Source organism: Neocloeon triangulifer, unplaced genomic scaffold (genome assembly GCF_031216515.1).
Source record: "Neocloeon triangulifer isolate White Clay Creek 2 clone unplaced genomic scaffold, ASM3121651v1 ptg000015l, whole genome shotgun sequence".
NCBI lineage: Eukaryota > Metazoa > Arthropoda > Insecta > Ephemeroptera > Baetidae > Neocloeon > Neocloeon triangulifer.
Window position 1 is genome coordinate 6234904 of NW_026775557.1, and position 9458 is coordinate 6244361.

The following is a 9458-nucleotide window of genomic DNA, read 5'->3' on the forward strand; positions in this document are numbered from 1 at the left end:
GTTAAAAATGAAAAGGCAATTTCAATAAATTGCTGCATTGAAATAGAGTATTAAAATGTCGCTGGGCAGATTGCATGTTGTCATAATAAAATAAAAAAATTTGACCAGCGAGCAGGGTGGCTTATGTCAGTTATGTCCAACAGCGAGGTCGGGCAAGAAGCCACGAGACTCCTTGAACAAAAACACTTGAACCTTGTCTTGGCTTGTCCACAATTGCCTCCTGTCAACAACATATTATGTACATAATATTAATTGAGGTATTTAATTTATATTGAAAACATTAAAAAAAATATTAATATTTTAATATAAAAAATTAAAATATTAACAAATCCAAAAATTTTGATCAATTTTGGGCAAATCTATCCCTTTCAGAGCCAGAGAGCATTATTTTAGCGTGGGACTCAAAATATTTCATTTCTTAGACTTTTCTCTCTTCACTGAAAAAAGAATGTTTTTGTTTTTGTATTTTGTCTTTTCGCACAAAAATTATCGTTAATTCTTTTTTGCAATATAATCTTATTAAATATCTTGCGGTCTTATTTCAAGAGAATTGAACGTGTTGCTTATTCTCAAGTGCATAAATATGTAACGCATTTCCAGACACCTCCATAATTATACTTAAAAAGCATCAGCTGTGAGCAAGTTTTATAATTTACAATCAGAAACAGAAACAAACTTGTTCATGGATATATTTGATAATTGGATGATTGCTATTTAAATTATACCACTGCTCTATTCTAATTAAACTGCGACTGACTGTTTCAGTTTAGATGAGCCGGCGATAAAAAGTGGGCAGAGTGTCAGGAGGAGAGCAAATAATTGAGCGCCGGTGATACCAATTTTGTATTTCGTTTCATCCAAACGACAATCTGCGCGAAAACACGCGTCTCCAACAGCAAACAGTTAATTTGCCACTTATTGTTAATTTTGCTGATTGTTGATTCAACACTTGTGGACAAGGAGAGAAATTAATCTAGTGCGTTGATCAAAGGGAACAATTATTATTTTCTTTCGTTATATATATTTGAACAAAATAATTGAAGCAATTGCAGTGGCTCTTTTTCCAATAATTAGCACAATTAAAATTATCTCCAGTTAAAAATTGATTAGAATCAAGTGTACAACTGACACAATTAAAATTTTCGCAAAACCGCACGTGCAAAAATTACTAAGAATTTTTGATGCAATGGCCAACTTCAAAAGTATACGCAGGGTCGCATTCCAGATTGAGCTACTCAAGTTGTAATTAAAACGCAGGTATACATCAAGAACAGTGCGCCATAAAAAGCTCCGTTCCTAACTTGCAGGGGGCAATAAAAAACGAAAACGAAATAAAGTTTTCCCCGAAATGCGCTCAAAGAGGATTATTTCTCTCATGCGTCTTTGACACAGCATCTCCCACGTGGATGTAATGTTAATGACACTTTGCACATTTTCCACAAATCTCTGCGAAAAGCGTCGCCGGCGGCACTGCTTTGACTTTTGTGATGCGTGCAAATGACTCTATTGTTGCCATAAATCTCTTAATTGATCATTATGTGTTTGTTTTATGGTGTTCTTTCACAGAGATTTTATATCTTGTTCATTATATTATAAAAAGATTATATCGCACACGGCGCTAATCACGGCATGAAGATTAAGAAAATTGCTTTATTTTTGTCGCAGCCAGATATTGAAATGCACCACATTACTGATTACTTCAGCCTCTCGCCTCTCCAAATATAAACTCAAGTAAAGAGTAGCTTTCAAATGTTTCTATTTAAAATTTTTAAATAACTTTAATTCTTTGAAGAAATTGACGCTCAAAGAGATGATCGTGAAAGTGAAGAAATTGGGCTCTTTTGTTTACTTTAAAATAAAGTGGAACCAAAAAAAAATTGAAAAAAATTAAATTGGGTGGCGCCTTCTGCACCACTAATAAAGGGCACAGGCCAACAAGACTTTGCCTGACCTTAAAAACAAAAACAAAAAAGCTCGATTACTTCGCTTCCAATTAATTATGTGTGTTTAATGTTCTCCTTTAACTTGAAGAAATAAGTTCAATTCAAAAAGCACCAACTGCTGAACTATCAGAATTAATTAGCAGAAATTGAATATGCACTTTTCAAAGAATACTTTTAAATATACATTTTTAATTAAAAGAAAATTAAAGCGTTTTTTTAATATCAAATAATACTAATCATCAACTATTTGAATATATTTTTATTACATAAATAACAAAATATAAGTATAAATTTATTAATATGATAAAACTTAAAATCTTATAAAATATTTTACAACAATAAAGTATGCAGTAAGAATTATGTACTAAATTTATATTAATTATTTTAAACTTGATAGGTTAATTCAACAAATCCAATCTCAAATTCCTGAACACCCGATTTGGCTAGTGATTTGCATCAATTTGCATAAACTCTCGCTTATACGCCTCAATATACAATGATTTTACTCCACACGGAATCTCACTTTCGTCTCGTAATTTCCTGCCGGCTGTGCCTCTTGAAAACACGCCAAAGTCGCCGCAGATTACAACAAAAGGACCAAAAATCACCTCGAGAGACGCACCATCGGGGGGCCCCAGTGCTCCAGTGGAAGAGAAAATACGCTCAGCGCAGCATCAGCTGGAATATAATAAATATGATCATTCGAGCAGCGAGTTGATCGCGCGCGGCGGCAATAAAGCGAGCGAGAAGCAGCATTCGAATGGCCCAAGGTGAAACCCAAGACCAGTAGCCGTCACGCAACGCATGCATACATGAGTATTGAAAAAGCAAAAATTCTGACGGCCGCCGAGCTACTGTGCTACCCGCCGGTCACGCTATTTCTCTTCTTTCCTGGTGCAGAGAGGATAGGGCGCGGCACTCGCGGTCCACACCTTTCTTTCTTTCCTCGCCGGCCGAGCCAATCGCTCGAGATTAAAACGCGCTCATTACGCTGGGTACGTGCGTGTCTGTGTAATTAAAACACGCACGACACTATGCCTGTCTGTCTTTCTCGCTGCCGTTTGTTTCGAAGCCATGCCGTTCGCCACGATAATTATTGCACTGGTACACCGAGCGAGCACGCGAATCGCAATGGCGGTGTCACATTTGAGAGAGCTTTGAATTTTCAACTGTAAATTAAAGTTTTCCATCAGAAATCATTTTTACAAACTATATTTTACCTGAAAGTTACTTTCGATGCATTTGATGATTTTTTTAAAATTTCTCAAAAGTTTTATTGGAAGAATTTAGTGTCAAAATTGATTGATTGGGAACAAATTTGGAAGTTTGTATAATGTTCTAATGTTGATATTTTGACAAATTATTGAAAATCATACTTTTGATATTACATTCAACTTTTGTTTTTGAAAGAGGTCAACTCGTTATTTTTAATTAATATTCAATAAATTGAATAATTTAATGTTAAAGCACGGACGCAGATACGGTTTCTGAAATTTAAGAAGAATAAATAAGTTCTGGAAAATTAAAATTTTAAAATAGATCGTTTTGTTTGCTGGAGACTCTGGAGAACAATAAATAAATAAAAACTTTAGCTTGACCGGGTGTAACTTAAGATATTTTTTATATAGAAGTTATTACTCTAAAAAGAATTGAAAGAAATATTAATTTGAGCTGGTTACATTCATAAAAGTTCATAAAAGTGACAACAAAATTCAAAATTGATATAAGTTCTTACTTTTTTAGAAACTCTGCAACTTTTTTATATTATATATAAAAAAAATGGCAGTATATATATTTATTAAATTTATAGAGCAAAAAGAGAACTAATTAAGGACCCCTTATTGACACAGCAAATTGATTCTTAACAAAAATGATGATTGACATTTTATTGTTTGCTAATAATTTCAAAAAATTGCTCCTATTGTTGTGAAAACTTCATTTGACTCTCCCATTAAGGAATCCATAAGAAATAAAAAATGCCGACTAAACACCTTACAGCAGCAAAATTCGAGTAAATTAAAATAAAATTTTATTTTATCCTCTGCAATGCTCTGCCTAAGACGATAAACTAAAATTTAAAATGTTTCAACTGAATTTTCCCTTTTTCATGAAATATATATGCATTGGAATTAGTGGTTTTTAATTTATTGCAATTCTATTTATTGCTGTTTGCTGTTTATTGTCAAATTGTTGCAAAATGTTTTACAAAATGGAAAGTAGAGGGAAGAAGTTACAACGGAAAAATTTAATTGATGCGTTAACTGAAATCTCCAAGATCAAAAGAACAACCAATTAACTTTTGAATGTTAAGATCTATAACAGTTTGATCATCAGATTACTCAATCTAAAATTTTAAGCAAAAATTATAAAAAATAGCATAAATATTGTCATGTTAAAATTCATATAGGGTGAATGCAACCCCAATACAGACAAACACAGCCGGTTGCCAACATCTTACATATTAAGGGGCGTCTAATTTTGTGTACGTTTTATACAAAAATAAGCCGCATTCTGTTTATTTAAAAAAAAAATGTGAATAAATTACAAGCGTTGGAGTATTTTTATTGTTATGATGTGGAGATGCATAAGAATTCAGTTGCATACATACAATCGTAAAATTTGTATTCACGAGGAAAATAAGAAAACTACTGCGTCCCTTCGAGGAAAAAGTGTCGGCGGTGTGATGCAAGAAACGGCTGTAAAGCAGATTGATGCTGCTGGATAAAGGTGAAATAAAATTTATATGGATGTGTGGCTGGAGGGCTTGCATGCCGACTTCATCGCGCGTAACCTGGTAGCTCATCTCCTTTATGCTTTATATTATGAGATATCGACGCTCTCTCGCATGAGCAGCTCCCGATTTATATAAATATATTTATGATTGCCAACAGCTTTTATAAATTCGGCCTCAATCATAATCATCGCGCAAAGCAGCAGCGGCGATCCAGACCTGATTTTTTTTCCACACACTCTTTTATAATGGACAATCATAAAAACAGTAGCGCTTTTTCGCACGCATGCAGATTGAAGACCCACGCTCCTTTGTGGGTGAGATGGGAAAATTACAAACCGCTCTGAAGACGTAGCGTTTTTTTGAAACAATTTAATCCGGTTATTTGACCAGCGCTCTGCTTTCGTACGTTTTGGGAAAAAAGCTCTCGTTTTCTTTCCACGGTCCTATACAGTGCATAAATTAACTCTGCCTGTGAATTTCCAGGATATCGTTTTTTTTATTGCATACCTGATGATATCAAGAAAAAGTGGTTAATAGCTTTATAAAAGCAGCTCAATCAAGTTTTTACTCAACTGCAATGCTGGTGTGGTCCACGGTTGTTAATCCTTATAAAAAAGTAAATAATAATATTAATAATTTTTGTTTTTTGTTATTAATTCTTATTCAATCAAAACAGTAACCAAATCTAAGCATTTTTGTACATCCAAGGACCAGCAAATTCCTTTCAAAGCGCAGGTGAAATAAGATTTTAATGGTGCTTCGATTATTCAGAAATTAATCCAAATAAAACGTTTGGTTTTATAGCATAAGTTAAAAAATGCTCAGATTAATTTATTTAAATAAACACAGATATAAAACAGTCGCAATAAAAAAAATGCCCGCAGCAGGGGTTTTACAATAGAAAATTGTGCACACGTGTCATAAATATTAAAATTTTGATTAGCAAAGCTCATTATCCCGTGGGCGCGGAGGGTGCGCATTGAAAGTTGAAAATCGAATTGCGTGCGGGTAATTGGGATTTTACTGCACCTCCGCTCAATGAATTCCATTAGTATGTTTTAAAAATGCCTGCTAGTTTTGTGTTCACTCTCAGCATAATATATTTTGATAAGTCGCATCGATCAAAACACATTTCCATGCTAAATATCGACGTAATAAAAATCTGATTAACAATGCGCGAGAGCGGCGAGTTTTAGTTCGGCGCGTATCAGCATAAATTAATATCTAATCAATCGCGGGCATCACGATTTGATGTATCACAAAGCACGCATTTCTCTTTTTATAGATTGTAATCGGCTCGATTCATCAAATCGGTTTTATTCATGAGACTGGAATGGAATAAAATCAGAATTAAATATAAATCCAAGCAAGTTTCAGGTTTTGTTTCTCATTGTCTGATTCCCTCCAGCTCAAGGTTAGAAATATTAAATGGAAGCAAACGTTGAAAAATACTTTAATTTATTATGCAAAAATAATACTTATTCAAAAATAGAGATTCCAGTTTTAAAATTTTAGATTTTTGTCGTAAAAATATTACTAAAAACTGCAAAATTAGAAATAAGGGAATATAATTTTATTATTTTTATCAAAACTTTTCTCATTTTATTTGTGAACTTTGTTATCTTAGGCGATTTTTGACCTGATGCACACATGAAAACAGGCTGAAAACAGTGAATATGCCACTATCTGGCCACCATTTTCCCACATTTCAGTGGATGTGTTGGAAAAGTCGCGTTTTGCAGAGTGCTGGAAACAAGAATTGCGAGCAACCATTGGTTGTTTTGCTCATTTCCTGGTAAGCTTTTGTCAACTATATGGGACTCTCACTTCCGTTTTTATGCGTTTCCTCCTGCAAAATGTGGCATGCTGAGAGCATTCGACTAGAAAAATTTAATTATTTTATGACACGTCAAATGATTGCATTAAAAAGTTTCACCTCAAAAACAAAGTGATATAATTTTATTGTATGACAATAATATTTAAACAAAATTTCACACATATATCACTAAATAAACCGCATAATTTATGGAGTTTTGATGTTTCTCAGGAAATCTATGCAACTCGCAACTCATAAATTCAAAAATTATTGTAAAATTTTAATATTTAATTTTTTTACAATTGCACATATTGATCAGACTACATTAAAACACAAAACTGTACACAAATTAAATCAAATTAAAATGCAGAACCAATTTTCTATTATAATTGTTGTTTATTTTTTCACATTGTTACATTGAATTGTTGGAAACAATTTATTTAAAAAAGGAATTGTTCGACAAAACGGCACCACCACTAGCAAGAATTTTACTGAAACTTCCGAGTTCAAAAATATCCTATCCACCGCAGTGAGCTTCCATCTCTTCATATTTCTTAAGAAATTATGAGACACAAAAATCATACCAATATTTCGAGCATTGAAATCTCTCGAATAAATTTAAGTAAAAATATTAGTTCATAGTTCTAAAGAATTTTACATATTTTGTATTAATTTCACAACATAGAATGTGATTATCTTCTCAGCGCTTCTTTCATTAAAATAAATATTCTAATATAATGAATAAATATTAGGTTGTTTGTTCCATTGCTAATCATTTGTAACCTTTAAAATCTTGGGTATAATAGAAGTCCAATTTGTGCTCATGACTGCGCTGCTTGTTTATCAAGAGCTCAATCGTGCCAAAGTTTGACCAAAATCTTGTTAAAAAAAAACAGTACGCCTGAAAATAACAGTTTGCAAATTAGCACTAATTGCTTTATTACCACAATTTGTATTATTTTTTTTTCAGCAGAAGCAGTTTATATATAAAACACTGCTAATTAAATGTAGTCATTACTTCTGACTTACAAAAGTAATTGCACTGCTCATTAAGTATTTGCTGTAATCGTACACATCCTCCCTGATATACAAATATAAAGAACCTCATTTTCCTTATCGTGCCTGAATTTGAATGAAATCTGCAGCGGGTGTTTTTTGCTGTTCACAAAAAAAAAAACGCGAGCAAAGTCACGAGAGTTTTAGAACCAAGAGTAAGTAATATAATTGGCTGCTTGTATTCGTGAATTTCTACTTATCATCAAGAAATCGATGCCGCCAATGGTGAAAGAAAAAGAATTGCTGTCGACTTTGTAAATTAACACTTGATATCAAACGGCTCAAAGAAGGTTTCTCATCACAGTTATTGGCACGAATTTTGTCGTGGCAGGCGAAAATAAAATTAGCACTTTTAGAGATTTGTTTATTTAATTTAATTCAAACGTGGCATTTCATTTTACACCTGTCACTTGTTACCAATAATAAGGAATCAAAGAGAAATTGAACATGAATATTTACTTTTTTTGACAAACTTAACAAAAATAATTTTTTTTAATTAATTAATTTTTTTTAAATCTCTATGATAATCTCGTTTTAAACATGTAATAACCTGAAATAAGTTATTTTATTATATTTTTCTTGCTGTTGGCGGATTAGGTGCAGAGAGGCGCAGGGCTGTGGTGGTTCTCTTTGCCGTTGCTCCGTCGCTCAGAGCCAAGTTGCGTGATGCAAAGATGATGGAGGTCTCCTCGCCGCGAGTTGTAAATGCGCCTGCAGCAACGCCAGTACCAAGAAATCTTCCCCAGTTGAGCCTCCACTTCGCGAGAGCCAAGAAGCTTGTGTTTAAAAGAGTTGCCGCGCCTAAGAAGACGCGCGCGCGATAGAGAGAGCATCATAATATTGTGACTTTAGAGTAAAAGTTTAACTGGCTTGAAGATCAACTGAAGTCCTTAAAATTTCTCAAAACAAAAATATCAAAATTCCACTTTTAAAGGAGATAATAATGTTAAATACATTAATTTAATTTAAACATGAATAAGAAGGAATAAAGTTATTTGATTTTTCTTGTTGTTTATAAACCAATCGTTTTTTTCCAAAACAATTTCAACCAACTAAATCTGAGCTGCAAGTAAAATCATATTTATTTACTACTTAAAAATTTATGTAACAAACTCATTACACGTTTCTTTACATTTTTGAATAATTCATGTAATATTTCCTGTGAGATGCATATCCTCCGAAACAAATTTCAAAAGGAGGATAATGCAGGTGGCGGTGATTGTGTGATCACTCATTTAACATGTACATGCATTAATAATAATTGGCTTGATATATATAGCGCTACTTTTCATTCATTTCCGAGCATAAAGTGCAACGATTTTGCGCAGGGGCATTAATTTTTATTGCCATATTCAAGTTTTATTCCGCAAAACCTTTTTACATCGTCTTCCTCCTTCTAACGCTTTTGCATAATTCGCGAGAAACTTCAAGACAAGGAAAGCTAAAAGCAGTCGTATGTATATGAATGTAATATAAAAAAAAAACACTTCATGGAGCTAATTACCGCGAGGCAGGCGCGGGATTCTCTTTTATAGCGCATCCACCCGAGCGGCGTAAATCACAAAACGTGACTACCGTGAGTGAGTGTCATTACAACAAGAGTTCATTTTCGGCACGTTAATGGAGCCGCGTTTTCCAAGATATCGGCCCACCTGTGAGGCGGATGCGTGCCCAATTTGCATGTGTGTATTCAGGCAGCCGCAACAAATGCGAGTAAAACAGACGCGGCGCTTTTCAATTACTGCTCATTAGCCATTTAACTTGACTCATTTAATTGACGGCAGTTAATTATTTTATATTATTCTTTGTGATGCTTGACCATTAAAATAATCCATCCTTACATTTAATAAAAATTTGATTCGTATTACCATAATTTTCAGACTAATTTTACTGCATTTTATTTTTAATT